The sequence below is a fragment of the Schistocerca gregaria genome, chromosome 8 (assembly GCF_023897955.1).
Source record: "Schistocerca gregaria isolate iqSchGreg1 chromosome 8, iqSchGreg1.2, whole genome shotgun sequence".
Taxonomy (NCBI): Eukaryota; Metazoa; Arthropoda; class Insecta; order Orthoptera; family Acrididae; genus Schistocerca; species Schistocerca gregaria.
Genome location: NC_064927.1, coordinates 350,244,620 through 350,262,626, shown reverse-complemented (window position 1 = coordinate 350,262,626; position 18,007 = coordinate 350,244,620). Strand labels below are relative to the sequence as shown.

Sequence of the window (18,007 nt, the reverse complement as noted above, 5' to 3'; positions counted from 1 at the left end):
GAAAAAATTCATGTCAATTGCAATGTTGTAACTTAACCCAGTGCAGAGAGATTCATATTTTTGCTGACATCTCTAAACTGAAACATTGTGGCGCACTTACAAACAAAAATGGCCGCCATTCAGTAAAGGTGAAAGGTAAAATTTTTTAAAAAACTGTTTTGAACTTCTCAATTACAGGGTAATCACACAAAAAATTAAAATATTTAAAAATGGTTAAGCAATCAACTTATTTTTTATTGGACCACTTTGTTTGGATTGACCTTTAAGGTGTTTAAGAATGTGGTTGTGATTGTTAACAGGTAGGATTGGAGTTTTGGGAAGGTGTCAGTTCCTCTAATTTGAGGAAACTAGAAAGGCAACTCTGCTGCTTGGTTCCATGAATGTTAAGTATTTATTGAGATAAAGAAAATTCAGGAGATATGTCACAAGTAGAATATCCTATATCGGGCAGAGAAAAAAAAAAAAACTATCTCAGAAACCATTAAACTTGCAACTCATTGCGGTCACAGGAATATACATTTGGGTGACTGTGTAGTTGTGTGTGGAAATGTATGTACTTCATAGTAGAAAGAAAGCCAGAGCTTCAAAGCTAGTGTGAATAGTGTTTGCTGTTTAGTGTGCTTGTACTTTACGCACCAGACTGCTATAGGTAAGTGGTTGCATTTCTCTTATTTTACATGTTGTTCGATGCAGTAATTTCAATATTGCTTTGAAGATGATAGTAAAGATGATACGAGATTGAAATCTGCCAGACACAACCAGCAATCTTCTCCAACAGCTTTGTCCCAATGTAACTTCTTTTGCAGAATGATAGGTGTGAAGAAAATTCAAACCTCACTGATAAGATCACTCTTATTTCATATTGGAGCATGTATGGGTTGTGGCTACATCTGAAGAAAAGGAGAATGGTACTGTAGGGCAGATCTTTGGGCTTGTGTAGCTTGTATTTGCTACAAACATATTTTAAATTATCTAGTGTCTCCATTCTAAGGGATAATAGCATACGGAGAAGATAATACTTCACCAAAAAGAAAAATATGGTATTAGTAACTATCTTTGTAGACGGTATTAGTAACTATCTTTGTAGACGAGGTGTACCACTCCTCGCCTCTTCATGGCGACATCCTGCTCACTACTATTCCTGGGTCGAGTTGTTGAATCCTTTGTAATAGAGAATTCAGTCCTTCTTCTGTTGGGTCAGAGCACACTTTTCAGCATTGCTACATAGCCCCTCTCTGCCAATGACTTCTATGTCCTCCATCCTATTCACACACTGCTCTGTGGGAAACAGTTGATTATTTCCACTCCAGTGATCACCAACATCTTAAAGAAAGTTACCAATATGGGTGCTCAGCAAGGAGTGAGAGACTGTGCTGTCAGCCGACTGTGTTTCAAAGTGGACAGTGTTCAGGAATTGATGAATCATGTCACCAGGACAGTCCAACACATTGCTGATGGATTCATGCTATAGCGACCACAGCCACAATCTGGTCAATTCCGCTAGGGGCGCTGTACTTTGTTCTTGCGATTTGCAGAGCTTTTTGTATTTTGTTTATTCTGCGTTTTTACCTTCAGTCTTATACAGGTTCCTATCTAGAATGCACCTAGTAAATCAAGCAGTGAGCTTGCTCAGACACAATAGATGTATTCTAGTGTTTCTGATCTCATGAGCCTGATATACAGCTGTCATCCTCATGAGCTCTCTATTTAGCATTCTGTGTGTTATTCCTATAGCAGGCATAGTGTAGTCTCAAGGCCTGATGTTAATACACAGCTGTCAAACCAGTGACCCCAACATGATATGGTGCCTGCATGTTTGTAACACAAGTAAACAACACAATGGATGAGTCTGGAGACTGTGAACATGATTGTCTCCAGACTAGCCTTGTGGCTACCGCTGATCTGGCTGCACAACCACGCCATATGGTTTGCCCAAGTAGAGGCATTTTTTTTCTATTCTGATGTGAGTGTAGATGCTTCTAAATTTGCATTGATGGTGAACCAACATATGGTAGAAGTGTAGGACATCACTGTTCCACCACCTTAAAGGAATCCATACAACACGTCGAAGTCGGAACTGGTCCACAGTGTTTCCGGATATCAAGTGGAATGCGTTAGACTGGTATGGACCCCAGAGGATATCTGCGATCGAAGAGCATCACAGTACCTGCGGCATCTTAGAAGAAAAATCCACGCTGGTACCGCATATGATCAGCTGTTGTGTACGATCTGGTGGTCACTTGCCTCCCTCTATCAAGGCAATTATGGTGATGCAGTCACAGATGTCACTAGATGCCGTGGTAGAATTGGCCAACAAAGTACTGGATGCCATATCACCTGTGGACATTATAGTATCAACTGTGCAGTGCGTGAATACAACCACCATTGTAGCATGTGCCAAGTACGAGGCATTAGTGGGGAGAGTCTATCAGCTCACATAAGAGTTACTGCAGCTGGTATCATTGTTGGAGCATTGGCTATTGCAGCTGGCAGAGGGATAGAATGTGCTCTTGAAGCAAGGCCACATTTTGTTGACCTATACTGACACCTGAGGTGCAGAAGGACATCTGATACCAGTGGCTTTTTGGGGAATGTGTGTGTTGCTGCACCAAGCCATGCATATATTTAAATGCCAGAGGAAATCGACTTTAGTTGCTCCTTCAGATTCCTGCCCAATGACACAGCAGCTATTCATCAGTGACCGATGCACTGGTCGTAAATGTCTGATAGACACTGGCTCTGATTTATGCATCCACCCATGCAAGTTGCTACATCAGTGCTGATCTCATACAACATTTTGCCTGGCGGCCGCAAATAACTTGCCTATCTCCACGTATGGTCTGCACAGAATAGACTGGATTTCGGTCTCTGCCGCATCTTCCTATGGAATTTCCCTGTGGCAGATTTGGGTGAACTGTTTATAGGTGCGGATTTCTTGGTGTAATATAATCTTTCGTGAGACATATCCAATGCCTGCATTGTAGACCAGACCAGTGGGCTGATGGCTGCAGGCTTCCAGTAAGACACCCATCCAATTTGCCCGGCCAATAACAGTGGTTGACGAACATGTTGTGTTACTGAGAGACTTTCCTGTGTTGACGAAGCTACCAGGCGTACCAAAAGACAACAGACACAATACTGTTCATCACATCAAGACAATGGTGGGCCCACCAATCTTCTGTCGACATCGAAGACTAGCGGTGCATCAGTTGAAGATAGCGAAAGCTGAGTTCAATATATGATCAAATACGGCATTGTGCATTTGCCTGATAGCCCCTGGTCTCCACCCATGCACCACATTTCTAAGAAGCATGGTATGTAGTGACGTTGTGGAGACTACAGGGCTTTGAACACCCACATGATTCCAGACAGATACCTGGTACCTCTGCTCCATGACTAAAACTATGTATCGAGCGGTGCTGTATACAGTGAATTAGATTACACCAGGGCCTACACACAGTTACCAGTGGAAGACTTTGACATCCTGAAGCCAGCCATTATTAAGCCATTCAGCTTTTTGAGGACAAGTTCATGACTTTCAGCTTCCAGAATGCTGCACAGACGGGACAAAGGTTTGGCGATTCAGTGCTGCATAGTCTGTCATTTTGTTTTGCACGCCTGGGCAACAGCTTAAAATTCTCCACATCACCAAAAGAACACCGCCAGCATCTCGTCCATGTTTTCCAACGACAGAGTGAACATGGAATTGGTCTGAACGTAGCAAAGTGGGTCTTCAGACAGCTGCAGATCCCCTTTCTAGGCAACTGCATTACCCCTCTCGGGCTTGCTACCATTGCTGGACAAGGTTGACGCTATCTGCCAGCTCCCAGGGCCAGCCACATACAAAGAATTAAGGCACTATTTAGGCACTATTAGGATTGTTAAACTTTTACCAATGGTACCTGTTGCATGCAGATGAAGTTAAAGAGCTGCTGACAGCCGCTCTGGTGAGCCCAAAGGCTAAAGGCAACTTAGTTATTACCTGTACTGATTATATGAATGTGGCATTTGAGATAGTGAATACGGCATTTTTGGCACACCCTGAGCCGAATGCATTGTTCCGCGTAGCAGTACATGCAAGTTAGACGGCAATAGGCAGTTTGCTTCAACAATATCTTAACAAGATCTGGCAGCCGCTAGCTTTCTTTCTAAAAAGCTGACCGCCTCACAGAAGAAAGGAGCATGTATCACAGAGAATTATTGGTGATGTACAGAGCCATCAATTAATTCCACTCTCATGTCCAAGCTTCTGCCTTCACAATATTTACTGACCACAAGCCGCAGACATTTGCCTTCCGGCAAAATAACCTGAGCTGTTTGTCGAGACAACAGTCAGCTGCTGTAGCAGCCCAATTTACCACGGACATCCGACACATCTCGGGTATGGACAACATCATGATGGACTGCCTCTCTTGCATTGGAAGCATCTCAAAAATGGACTACATGGCACTCACAGAAGCATAGAGGTTGGATCAAGAGCTTCAAGACTTGCTAAGACATGGGGTCATCATTACAACAACAACTCATGAACATTTCTGGCACTGGTGAAAAACTGTATTGCGATGTATGCACAGCCAAGTCACATCTGTACCTGCCATCGAACTTCTGTTGGGAAGCGTTTGAATCCGTGCACAACCTGAGCCACCCAGGTAAGAGGTCTACACTTGGTGTAGTTCTAGCTAACTTCATATGGTGATGGGGGAAGGAGGATTGCAGAGAGTGAATTAAGTGCTGTCTACAGTGCCAGTGCAGCAACGTTAGCAGGCACATTCATTTGCCAGTAAGTAATTTCCTAAACATCACTGTGTGCTTTACACTGTCCACGTTGATGTCTTCGAACCACTGCCACCCTGAAACGCTCAGTGTTCCCACCTCATTGTCAGCACATTCCCTTGTTGGCCTGAAGCAATTCCAGTAGGCAATATCTCAGCGGAAACCTTGGCACAGACCTTGTAACGCATCAGACATCTCGGTTTGGTTGTCCTCTTCATGTCACAACCGATAGAGGCAGACAATTTGAGTTAGTTGTTCACAGAACTGGCAGCCCTTAGCAATTTGAGCATCTTTGGATGAGCAACTACCACTCGGTCAGCAAAGGGATGTTGAAGATAGCACCACCCCCTAAACATGGCCTGATGTGCACTGCAGCCACATGGACTTAGGCTCTGGCAGTAGTCGTCCTCTGGCTTCACAATACCTACAGACCAGACCTGGGTGGTTCCTCGACAGAGCTAGTAGGAGGAAACACTGCAATGAGATCAACCCATCATGCTCTTTGGGCACCCCAGAGAGCACATGGAGAAGATAAGCACCCCACAGCCATTGAGACACAGTAGCATTCCAATGTTTGCACACAAGAACCTCAGCTCGTGCTCATGTGTGATGCTACATAGTGAAGGCATCAGGATGGCTTTCCAGTCGCTCGACACTGGTCCACACCAGTTTGTCAGCAGCGGAGACCACACTATCAACATTATCTTCATAACAACTGCCCCTCTCCGCCGTCTTGTCCATTGTTCACCTGTGCTCCAGAAGCGACCCAGACAACTGCACCGCCTTTGCCAGCAGCTTTTGACCACACTACACCATGAGATCTGGCTGTCATGTGCACTCCTAGTGTGCTTTCTAGATAGTGCTCTGCCCCTGCCAAGAGGCTGTTGTTGCAACTGCAGCTATCATCTGGTGTGTGTTGTGGTAGTGTGCGAGTGTCAGCCTGAGTGCAATTGTCAGTTTTTGCGCGTGTCTTTGTAATTATTGTGCTTTCCGCTGGGGGCACTGTGTTTTGTTCTCATGACGCGTTGAGCTTTTATTCCTTGTTTTGGTTCTTTTTGTGTGTGGTTTATTCTATGTCTTTTACTTTTAGTGTTTTATGGGTTCCTATGTAGAATGCACCTAGTAAATGCAAGCAAACAGAGCTCACTCAAGCACGGTTGATCCGTTCTCCCATTCCTGGCCAGATTTAGCGTTCATCCTTATGAGTTCTGTGTTCCGCATTCTACAATGAAATAAATTTCTGTTGTTTTCTTGATGATGATAAGGTGTACGTGTTATTCCTGTAGCAGGCCTACTAGTCTCTCAAGGCTTGATTCTCATACATGGCAGTCAGAATGCCAGTCTTCAGGACAACTTAAAACACTATTTTTACTCGGCAGAGTGAAGAGAGGTACTAGACAATTGAGGAGAGGCACAGTACACTGCAGTTGTTAAAGTGTGTACCATCAGTTAAGAATTTTGCAGACTTTTTGCTTCCTGTGGCAGAATGTCATTGTTTTATGAGAAAGATGTAGTGGTTGTTGTGGAAACAGTCTTCAACTCCATAAATTGTTATATTTGAGATATCAGGATCATTTCATTACTTCTGTAATGAGGAATGTTATTCTCCAGACCAACAGACATTGCTCAAACTATGATGAAGCTTTTTGCCCAATTAACTTTTACTGTTTGCCGGAATTGAACTTTCCATCAACATTGAATGATTGCTCAGAGGGCCAGTTTTGACTACTGTTCTACCAGTGTTGAAGTTTACACCTGTCCTTTCTCAATTGCAGGAGCTGCAGTTGTTATTGGATGTGACATTTTGTACATCATGAGATCATTATAGAATCTATTTAAGCATGTTGCAGCACATCAGTGGAAATACTAATGGAATCCTCCTAAATAAGTTCAATTTTGAGAGTGAAACAGGAAGATTTTGCAATTCCTTTCCTCAAGCTTGGGAAGGATTGTACATCCTGAAGTAGTTGACATAGTATTGCTCTCACTAGCAGTGTGGGAAAGACCTTGGAGTTCATCAACCACCATGTTGTGTGGATATTACAACCCAGACAACTCTTCAGCCACCATTTAAAATTTTTAACTTTCAGTGAGTTTCCTGCATTTCACATGTTATGAAAATCTTACCTGGTTGCCTTATGTGAATGGTCTGAAAGGGTCATATGTCAAGAGTTCAGTATTTTAAAATTCTTAAGCTGAAAGATGCCCCTCTCCGCTTGAACTGTGGCGTTTCTCAAGGTGAGGTAGCTTGTATGTCTCAATAGTGTAGATAATTATACTATAGAGCCAACCACCGTGGAATTAACTGGGGTGGGGCCCAGGGAATTTGGTTTGAAAATGAGATACTAAAAAGTGGTAATTGATGTTTGGTATTTGAGCAGAAAAATAGCTATGATGGATGGCTGAAGTGAAGAGGATATAAAATACAGATTGGCAGCAGCAGGAAAAGCTTTTCTGAAAAAGTGAAATTTATTAACTTCACAGACAAATTTGGAGGTGGAGGAGCAGGCATAAGACATGGGGATGGACAGAACTTGCGGTGGGGTCGGTTGCTCTCTCACTATCCTTTAAACAATCTGTCCACCACCTGGATAGGTTTCAGATTGTCTGCCCCTGCATTCTGCGATGGTAGATACTGGTTTAGCTGATAACAGTAGAGTTGACGAAAATTTGATGAAGTCCCTGCCATGGAAAGGCCACAACTCCAGGTCATGGGCTATAGCTGAAACTAACGAGTATTAGGTATTTGTCCATGACTTGTTTGAAAAAAATGTCTAAAATTTTCTTTAAGTTGTTTATTGTCTTTAGAACACAGAAAATGGCCACCAAGTCCGTATTTAATATCCCGACATCAATTATACCATGTTATTGACTGATTGTCAAAAGTTCACACTCAAAAGTATCCAGAAGATACCGAGTCCAACCTGTTAATTTGAATGTCCTAAACAGTCACTGACCCACGACTGCTTGCAGGTTAACACATTCGGTTGTTCAGTAGGCTTCTTGTAAAGAAGTTCTTGCCATAATGTCTTGTAAAATGCGCAAAACTTGCCATGTGGAGTTCATGTACAACATGAAATGTTTACACGCAAATGTCTCCTAAAATAACCACTCACAAAGCTCAAATTTTCATTAAGTCTCAATACTCTAGTCATTTTTCATTGACGACATGAGAACTGATCAAAAGTGCAAATTTCTTCATTTTGGTACAAATTTGTTCAGCATGGATTAACATAGATGTTTACCAGAAGACTATCTCGACTAGAGATAGGCACAAAGCCCTGCTCAAAAGCATGGGAAATGCTGAATTCCTGTTTGCTAGTATGTTAAGTAGCTAATCAAATAATCTGGAGCACTTCTGTACCCACGGTATTTCTAATGTCAGCCAATAAATTACCACAAGTAATTTAGATTAGATGTCTTGTAGTTCTGAAACTAAGTAAAATTTAATGGAAACAAAGTGAGATTCTTTTCCACAAAATAATTTACTAATAAATTTAATACTCAGTGCCCCTTCTGGTTGCCTTTTCAAAAACAAGCTCACTCGGAAATTCCCCTATTGCACAGCAACTCTCTCATGTGTACATATCCATAGTTTTAATAAAATATAACATTCTCACTTAACATATGCGCTCCATTCACTCTGTCTCTCCAAAACACGATGAAATAATAATTTTTCAAAGTACTTCAAATTGCTTCAGAAATTTGTGGCAAAGAAGAAATTCCAGAAAATTAGATTATGTGGATCTGTTCTATTGGTTGTAGTTTCAATTGATACTAGAGATTAATAATTACAGCCCCTAATTCAGTTTCACAATGCCAGCACAGTTATTGTGTGTTTTAGGGAAAAATTTGTCTCCAAAAATACTGAAGTTATTTGTTTGAAATTTTAACAATATGGTTAGTTATCCATAAAATTTGGTATGTTAGGTATGAAAGAAATCAATTAATATTTAATAGTACTTCTTCAAATTTATAGTGTGTATGTGAATATGGGACATCATCATCATATGTAATGTATTGCATGCAGCATTAAGCTAGTACACAGCTTACTTGGCCCAGTTGGCAGCATCAGCTGTACCAGTGAGAGAACCAAAATGTGCTCCCTCCAAGCTCCACGGCAAGCTATGCTTTCAGTGCAAGATGACAAGTAGTAATAATATGCTGCATTACAAACTCCCCTGTTCCAATTTTTTAGCGGTTTCCTGCGATCCTAGCTCTGTTATGATTGTACAGTGTGCGGATCTGCTCAATGATGCACCTGAAGAGATCCTGGATTTGGTGTTCCACACAAGAATAATGCTGACCAAAGTGGCGTTAAGGACCAATGCCATATGAAACCTTTGTCCTGAGCCAGGGGAAATGTCACTTTATATAAGACAGCAACTCCTCATGGTGTGATACATTCTATCACGAGCCTTGAGTACTATGCTGTTGCTCAACTATCCCTAGAGCAACTTTTTGATAACCATATGTAACCATTGAGGTCCTTTGCAATTATTGCAAAGACTTTTCGTCTAGAAGTTGTTGACAAATATTGTTTTGTGACCTGTTTCTAGCCATGGCAACCTGTGCTTTATTTGGTGACCCATAGTATTTAAAATTTAGTAATGTTAGAGAGAGAAAGGCACTGTGGTTATGAATAAGCACCCACCATGTAGTTGAAGTGTTGAATATGGTAAAGTGAAATATTTATATTAATCTCTCTGCAGTACCTTATCTGTCTTTTGTTGCTGTCCTAAAATGTGTATTGTTGTGCATTTGCTTTGTTTTATGCCATCTATTTCTTGAAGCGTCTGCAGTAGGTTCTGGGTCCTGTTTGTAGTTCAAGAAAGAAATTAACTACTGTAATTTCGCATTTTGTAATACCAGAAGTGCGTTAGCATTTGTTGTGCAATACTTGTGGTTAGTATTGTGTGTATATGTGAAAAATTACAGCACGCTTGTTACTGGAATTTTTGGATCTGTAAGTCTGGTCTATTTTATGGAGATGCACTGGATTTCCATGGTTTTGAGAAACTGTTGTGGTTGAAAATAGGACCATACAGAAGTTTGCAGTAAGAAATTCATTACATATATCAGATGGCACCCACAAAGTGTGTATTGATGACACACAAAGTAGGCGAGTATGCGAGTGATTTGTGGTGCAAGCTACATGCCATATTTGAACAGAAAACAAAGCAAGCTGCACTTTCTGTTCTGTCAGAATTCTTCAGTTTTCACACAAGTTCATGCAATGGCATTTGGTGACAAATGCGCACATTTTGAAAACTAAGTTTTTCGAATGTGAAACGAAAGATTTACCATATGGATAGGTTTGTCACCAATTGTGGCAGCATATTTATTACAAGAAAGAACTCAAAAATATGTAGGAGGTTGTCATGAATCTCAAATGTGGATTAATTTGGGTGAAGTTAAGCCTCAAAGGTTAGTCGAAACTGGTATTCTGATGGTTTATAGACCATGTGGATCAGGAGCTGCAGTGCTAGTGCCTCATGGAGAACTTGTAGAATATTGTTGATCATTTTCCTGATCATGGTGGTGTAATGGGGTGGGGGTGAATTGAACTGGCCATGTATAGGTTGGGAGAATCTTGCTATCAAAACTGGCGTCAGAGACAGGGGTCTGTGTGACATTATTCTGAATGTCTTCCCCAAAAAATCCTTTCTGCAGATAGTTAATTATCCAACTCATGTAGGTAAGATCTTAGACCACCTAGCAACAAATAGACCTGAACTTAACAAATTGGTGATCTTAAGGCTGTGATAGCAACCATGGCTGTGGGATTTACAAGGAATATTAAGAAAGACAGGAAGATTTTTTTTCTTAGGAACAGTGACAAGGTACAAATAGCAGAATAACTGAGTAGTTAGTACCAAATACTCAGTGATGAGGATGAAGATGTTGAGCACAAATGGAAAAAAATTCAGTAGCAGTCTTCAGTATCCCTTATACAAGTATGTTGTGAGCAGGGTCGTAAGGGATGTGAAAGACTCGCAGCAGTTTAATAGCCATGCTAGAAAACTGTTTTGTAAACAAAGAGATCTTCATCTCAGATTCAGAAACCTAGCTGACAAACAAAATCTGAATGAAGTGAAAATGAACATAAGGAGAGCAATGAGACAAGTGTTCAGTGAGTTTGAAAGTAAAATTTTTGTCAACCGCTGTGAGTAAAAACCCTAAGAGGATTTTTGGTCTCATGTAAAATCAGTAAGCTGTTAGACATTTACTATTTCTTCACTCAATGACCATACTGGGACCAAAACGAAAGATGAGAGAGAGCGCTAAAATACTGACTTTGGTCTTGTGAAATTGTTTCACCATGGAAGATGGGAACACAGTCTCTACTTTGTCATTGTATAATCATTGAAATGGCAGATATTGAGACAACCAAATGTGGAATAGAAAGCAGCTACGGTCTCTTAGTAGTGGAAAGGCATCAGGACCAGATGATAAACCTGTAAGATTCTGATAGGATTATGTGAAGGAACTCTGTCACTTTCTAGTATCAGTTTATTGTGGGTACCTGAGGACAAAGAAAAAAAACAAAGGCCCTTCCTGCTTTCAAGAAGGGCCCCAGGACAGATGCACACAATTACATATCTATATTGTTGATGTAAATATGTTGTAGCATTCTGGAGCATGTTTCATGCTCAATAATTATGACATATTTGGAGAATGAGTAATCTTCTCTATAAAAATCAAGATGGATTCAGCAGACAGAGAGAATGCGAAACTCGGCTCGCTCTGTTCCTCTGAGAGATGCATAGCACTGTAGACAATGGCAGTCAGGTTGATGCCATGTTCCATGACTTCAGGAAGGCTTTTGACACTGTCCAGCACTGCTGTTTAGCTTCAAGCATCGGAACAGATTTTTGACTGGGTTTATGACTTCCTTACAGACAGAATTCAGCACGCCGCTCTCATAAAAACAAAATCAACTTGTGTAAAGGTAATTTCTGGAGTATTGCAAGGAAGTGTGGTAGTGCTTTTATTGTTCACAATGTATATGAATGATCTAGTAGAAAGCATCTGGTGCTCTTTAAGACTGTTTGCAGATGATGCGGTTGTCTGTAATGAAATAGTAATGCCAGAATATGGTAACAATTTGCAGAATGACCTGCAGGGGCACTTGTTTGACCAATTCTGGAGTGTTGTTAATTGCTAAGGGATCCTTACGAGGTAGGACTGATAGAAGAGAGAGAGAGAAGACCCAAAAAAGATGAGTGTGTTTAGTCATCAGATCAATTAGTTTGGGCAAGAGCTATACCAAGACACTGGACAAACTCCATTGGAAGTCATTACAAGGGAGGTGTTCTGCATCTGAGAGAGGGTACTATTGTAACAATATTATGAAAACAAAAGTTGCCACCCACTGCATAGCAGAGAACTCTCTCTCTCTCTCTCTCTCTCTCTCTCTCTCTCTCTCTCTCTCTCTCTCTCTCATAAACACGACTGCAGTCTGTTAACTGTGGCTACATTTGCCCGAGGTTGCAGTTGTGTGTGTGTGTGTGTGTGTGTGTGTGTGTGTGTGTGTGTGTGTGTGTGTGTGTGTCGTCTATTTTTGACGAAGGCATTACTGGCCGAAAACTTTATTTGTGGCAGTCTTTTTGTCATGCTTACCTGCAACGCAGCATCTCCGCTAAATGGGAAGTGGCAACTGGAAGAGTTTGCTCCTGGAAAGACTCAAGGAAAGTGAGTTTTTTTTTTTCTCTCTCTCTCTCTCTCTCTCTCTCTCTCTCTCTCTCTCTTCCCCCTCCCCTGTTGGCACTGATGAATTTAGATTGTAGACTGACTCAGAAAAACGATTATTCAGATTAATAATGTTGTTTTTGAACCTGAGAAAGCTGGCATGACTATGGTATTAATCAAACATGAAATAGGCTGCGAACAATTATTCAGTTCAAATGTCAACTTCGAAGAGGCTGCAAGTGTGTTTAAAGAACCTGCAGAAGCAAGTTCCAGTGGACAAGTATTAGGCATTAGGCAACAACCAGAGTGTCTTATTGAAATGATGCTGGCTGAAATAAATTAACCTAAGAGTTATGCAGAGTGTGAACATTCTGTAGACCATGAACACTGGAGAAGAGAAATGGAGGAAGAAGTGACATCATTAGAGGAAAGTGCTGTATGGACTCTGGAACCTATGCCACCAGATCGTAAGCTCATTACAAACTGTTGGGTTTATAGAATTTAGTGCAAAGCTGATAGTAAAATTGATCACTGTAAAGCAAGGCTAATTGTTTGTGGATATGTCAACAAGTAGGTATTGACTATAATAAAACATTTATTCCTGTTGATACAATACAATTAGAGCAATTCTGAGTGTTGCAGCACAGTTAGATGTAAAATCTGCTTCTCTGAAAGGCTTGTTAAAAGAAGAGATATGTTCAGAGGTTTCTTTTACCAGGATTCAGATTGGCTGGCTGCTTTTCAAGGAGTTCCTTGTGTGTGTGTGTGTGTGTGTGGGGGGGGGGGGGGGGGGGGGGGCAATGGCTATGTACATAAAAAATAGTATTCCGTTTGAGTCCATAGACCTATCATGGCACTGCACTGAACATATATTTGAATGCTGTGCAGGGGCAGGTGAATTTAGTGAAACTAAACTTCTAATTGTTGCTGTTTATACATCCCCTAACTCTGACTTCAGGGCGTTTCTGCTCAAGCTAGTGTGGATTCTTGATTCCCTTTGTAGGAAGTACCAGAAATCTGGTGACTTTAATATAAATTTTGTGTATGATGGTGCAAGATAAAGGATGCTGGTAAAACTCCTAAATTCATATGATCTGATGCAGACTGTATTTTTTCCAACTAGGGTGCAGGGGAACATTAACACAGCCATAGACAATATTATTATTCGTTCTTCATTACTAGATGGGCATTCCGTTAGTAAAAGTGTGAATGGCCTTTCAGACCATGATGCACAAATTTTAACACTAAAAGGCATTTTCGAACAAATGTCACATGTAATTACAAACTATGTAGGAAAGTTAATCCAACAGCAGTAGAGAGTTTTTCAAACTTTGTCAGGGAACAGGAGTGGCAGAATGTTTATAGTGCCGATAACATAGATGATAAATATAATGCTTTTCTTAACACGTTTCTCATGCTCTTTGAGAGTGGCTTTCCATTAGAACATTCTGAACGGGGGTACTAGCAGTAATAGGCTGCCCGGGTGGCTGACTAGTGGGATAAGGTTATCATGTAGAACAAAGCATGTATTATATCAAAATGTTAGAAGTTGTCACAATCAAGCTACAGTAGCCCATTACAAACAATTATAAGGTGCTTAAAAATGTTGTTATGAAGGCAAAGAGTATGTGGTATGCAAATAGAAAGCTAATTCACAGGATAACATTAAAACCATTATGAAGGAAGTGTCTAGTCAGCATCACAAGGCTGACGATTTAACGTCAGTTTGCAGTAAAAAATATTTCTATTACTGATAAATCACATGTATGTATAGTATTTAACGATCACTTTCTGATTGTTGCTGGTGAATTAAATAAAAACTTAAGTTTCTACAGGGAATCACATAAATCTTTTTGAAAATGTCTTTCCAAGACTGATATCTGAAATACTCCTCTGCGATACTGACAGGGAAGAGATCGAGTAAATAAATAAGTTACTGAAGACTTCGGACTCTTTCTGGGCATGATGGGAGTATCTAGCAGAATATTGAATTACTGTGCTGCACATTTTAGCCCTGTTCTTGGCCATATTTTTAATTTTTTTTCTTGAGTGTTGGTCACTTCCCTGAACAATTTAAGTACTCAGCACTAAAACGCTTTATAAAAAGAGAGAAAGGGATAATGTAGACAATTTTAGACCTATTTCTATGCTCTCAGTGTTTGATAAAGTTATTGAAAAGGCTGTGTATGTAAGAATAACTGATCATTTTATATCACACAATTTGTTACCTAATGTACATTTCGGCTTTATAAGTCATTTAACAACTGAGAATGCTATATTCTCTCTCCTCTGTGAGGTACTGGATGGGTTAAGTGAAAGGTTTCAAATGCTGGGCATATTTTTTGATTTAACTAAGGTGTTTGATTGTGTTGCTCACAAAATATTGCTCCAGAAGCTGGACCATTATAGAATACTTTAGCAACAGACAACAAATGGTCTTTATTCTCAGTGTTGAGAATGGCTGTGATGTGGGGTATGGTCAAGTGGGGGGTGCCCCAGGGATCAATGTTGGGGCTACTCCTGTTCCTTATTTATATAAATGATATGCCCTCTGGTATTATGGGTAACTCTAAAATATTTCTGTTTGCTGATGACACTAGCTTGGTAGTAAAGCATGTTGTGTGCAACATTGGCTCAGTTTCAAATAGTGCAGTTCCTGACATAAGGTCATGGCTTGTAGAAAATAAATTAATGCTAAATCACAGTAAGACTCAGTTTTTACAGTTTTTAACACAATTCAACAAAACCTGACATTTTAATTTCACAGAATGGGCATATGATTAGTGGAATGGATCAGTTCAAATTTCTAGGTGTTCAGATAGATGGTAAACTGTCGTGGAAAGCCCATGTTCAGGATCTTCTTCAGAGACTTAATGCTGCCATTTTTGTTATTCGAACGGTATCTGGAGTGAGTGATCATTCGACACGAAAATTAGTCTACTTTGCATATTTTCATTCGCTTGTGTCGTATGGTATTATATTCTGGGGTAAATCTTCCCATTCTAAAAGGATATTTTTGGCTCAGAAATGAATATATATATATATTCCTTACTGACATTTCTTGTTAGCAATATTAGCTTATTCCCAAGAATAGGCAGCTTTCACTCTGTTTATAATTGGCAGAAATGAAACCTGCATTTGGATCAGATTTTCTTAACTCTTGTGCAGAAAGGTCTGCAGTATACTGCTGCGTCCATTTTCAGTAAGCTACCACTCGAATTCAAAAATGTTAGCAGTAATATGCTTTCAAATTGAAACTGAATAGTTTCCTCATGGGTCACTCCTTCTATTCTGTTGGAGTTCCTTGAAAAAGTAAGCTGATTCTTGTTGTATTGTTGATTGCTTTTACTTAAACTTATGGATTGACTTTTTTTGGGTTGATAAACCTTTTATTTTTATCTGTTATTATTTTTATGTTGTAATTTCATGTAGTGACACATTCCATGACCTTGGAGATTTGCTCCTCAATTTAGTCCTACAAAATTTGACACGTAAATGAAATAAAATAAATGTGGAGCACCTCGAAGGATTTAGTGATTGGGTGTACAGAAATCAGAAAAGTTTGTGGGCTAAAACGATCTCAAAGGTGCTGGAACCAACAGTGCAGAGACGTCCTAACAAACCATGGTCTTGGGGAAAGTAAGGCTGATTCATTCCTGTTCTATGGAGACTATTAAAAGAAGTTGGCGGTAGTTATGTAAATTGATGATGGAGCTATATCTGCAAGTAAGGAGATGGACATTGACGTTTCCCTAAGGGAAATTGAAGAGGAATTTAAGATAACTGTTGGGGCAGTGGGATACTTCTTAAATATTATTATCTACACCTGCATCTACATAGTTACTCTGTAATTCACACTTAAGTGCCTGGCACAGGGCTCATCAAACCATTATCATACTACTGCTCTACCATTCCAAACTCGAATGGCGTGTAGGAAAAAGGAACACCTAAGTCTTTCCATTCGAGCTCTGATTTCTCTTATTTTATTATGATGGTCATTTCTCCCTACATTGGTGGCTGTCAACAAAATATTTTCGCATTTGGAAGAGAAAGTTAGTGGTTGAAATTTTGAGCAATATCTGCTACCAAATAAGTTGGTCAGTAATAAATCAACTAATGCTCCATATCAAGAAGCAGTTAGCTGTCTTATACATTTAGGAATTGATACATGGTCTGATGTAGCATTTGTAGTGAGCTGTGTGTAAGATTTTTTAGGGAATCCTCAAGAAAATCACTGGTCTTCGGTAAAATGGATTCTATAAAAGATTTAGTGTCATAGGGTTCGTCATGCAAACAGAAGACTGGATATATGTATTGATGTTGATTATGCCTGTGATCCAGCAACTTGACACTTGATTAATGAAGTGACTGCAATATTGTATGGGGAAGGGGTTAGCTGGGCTAGTAAGTGCAACAGTGCATATCACTGCCAGCAACATATGGCTGCCAGGGAAGGGCAAGAGGAGGGAGGTGGCTATCTAAGCTCCATGAAGAAATTTCACTACTGGAAAGTGTTCCTGTCTTGTTAATAATGCAAGTGAAATTACACAGGGCAAAAATCCTGAATTTCACAAGCATGCACTACATCTGTGAGAAAATTCAAGAGGGCCAGCTAGCTATTGAGAATGTATGAGGGAATAAGCAAGCTGCAGGTATTCTCATCAAATCAGTGCCACGTCTGGCTTGAATATTTAAAGTAATTAATCGGAATTTGTAGCAAAGTAAATAATTAGAGTAAGTGTTGAAGCGAAATGTTTTGTTTGCAGTGTAACGTGTCTGTCTTGTTGCCACCTTAAAATATGGGTCATTTTGTAGCAACTACATTGTGTGTGCACTTTATATTGTGCCCTCATTTTTCTTTAAGTTTCTGCAATATGGAATGGATGACATGTGTGCATGCCTCAGTTATATGATAACTGTTACCTTTACTAAAATGGATCAGTTGTATATGGATAAGGGTGAAATCTGTAATTGCCTTATGAATTTTATAAATAACAGAATTTGCTGCTTCAGTTATGCATAATAGCAAAATTTATTTCAACAAGATGCTTTTCAGCAGCATGATGGCATCACCAGATTACATCTATTGTACATTATCTCGTAAGGTTTGTGCATATGCAGCAAGTGCAAGATATTGTATTATTGTTTGTGACAGTGAGGTTATATGGCAAGATTCTACCTTGAAATTTACAGTGGATTGCAATCTATTAATACATTTACACTAAAATGGCATATATGTTTCGAAGTAACTGTATATTCCAAGTTTTTGCAGATAATCGCCATACAAAACAATAACACTGCCTACAGTTCCTTAGGGCTATGTTAAAACTGGAGTGAAAAATGGTAGTATGAGAAAGATATTCACGTTGAGAACAGGTATTATTAAACTTGGTGTAATTCAAGACAACTAATTGCGGAGACAGAATTTTTCTGTTAACATCTACTTCCCTTTGTTAGTTTGTTGTCCCTTTTTCATTCTATATTGCTGCATCCTTCTGTCTTTCATTTCTTCTTTCGCATTTTTTAAATCTCTCTTGTCTTC

General features: G+C 39.9%; 1 protein-coding gene and 1 long non-coding RNA gene across 5 annotated transcripts in view; one reads left to right on the top strand and one right to left on the bottom strand.

Moving 5' to 3' along the window:
• Nucleotides 1-18,007, top strand: part of LOC126284706 (LIM domain kinase 1) — a 184,128-nt gene that overhangs the window by 44,274 nt on the left and 121,847 nt on the right. The gene's annotated exons all lie outside the window — the stretch shown is intronic.
• The window catches only part of LOC126284707 (uncharacterized), a 94,742-nt gene that overhangs the window by 70,215 nt on the left and 6,520 nt on the right, over nucleotides 1-18,007 (bottom strand). The window lies entirely within an intron of this gene.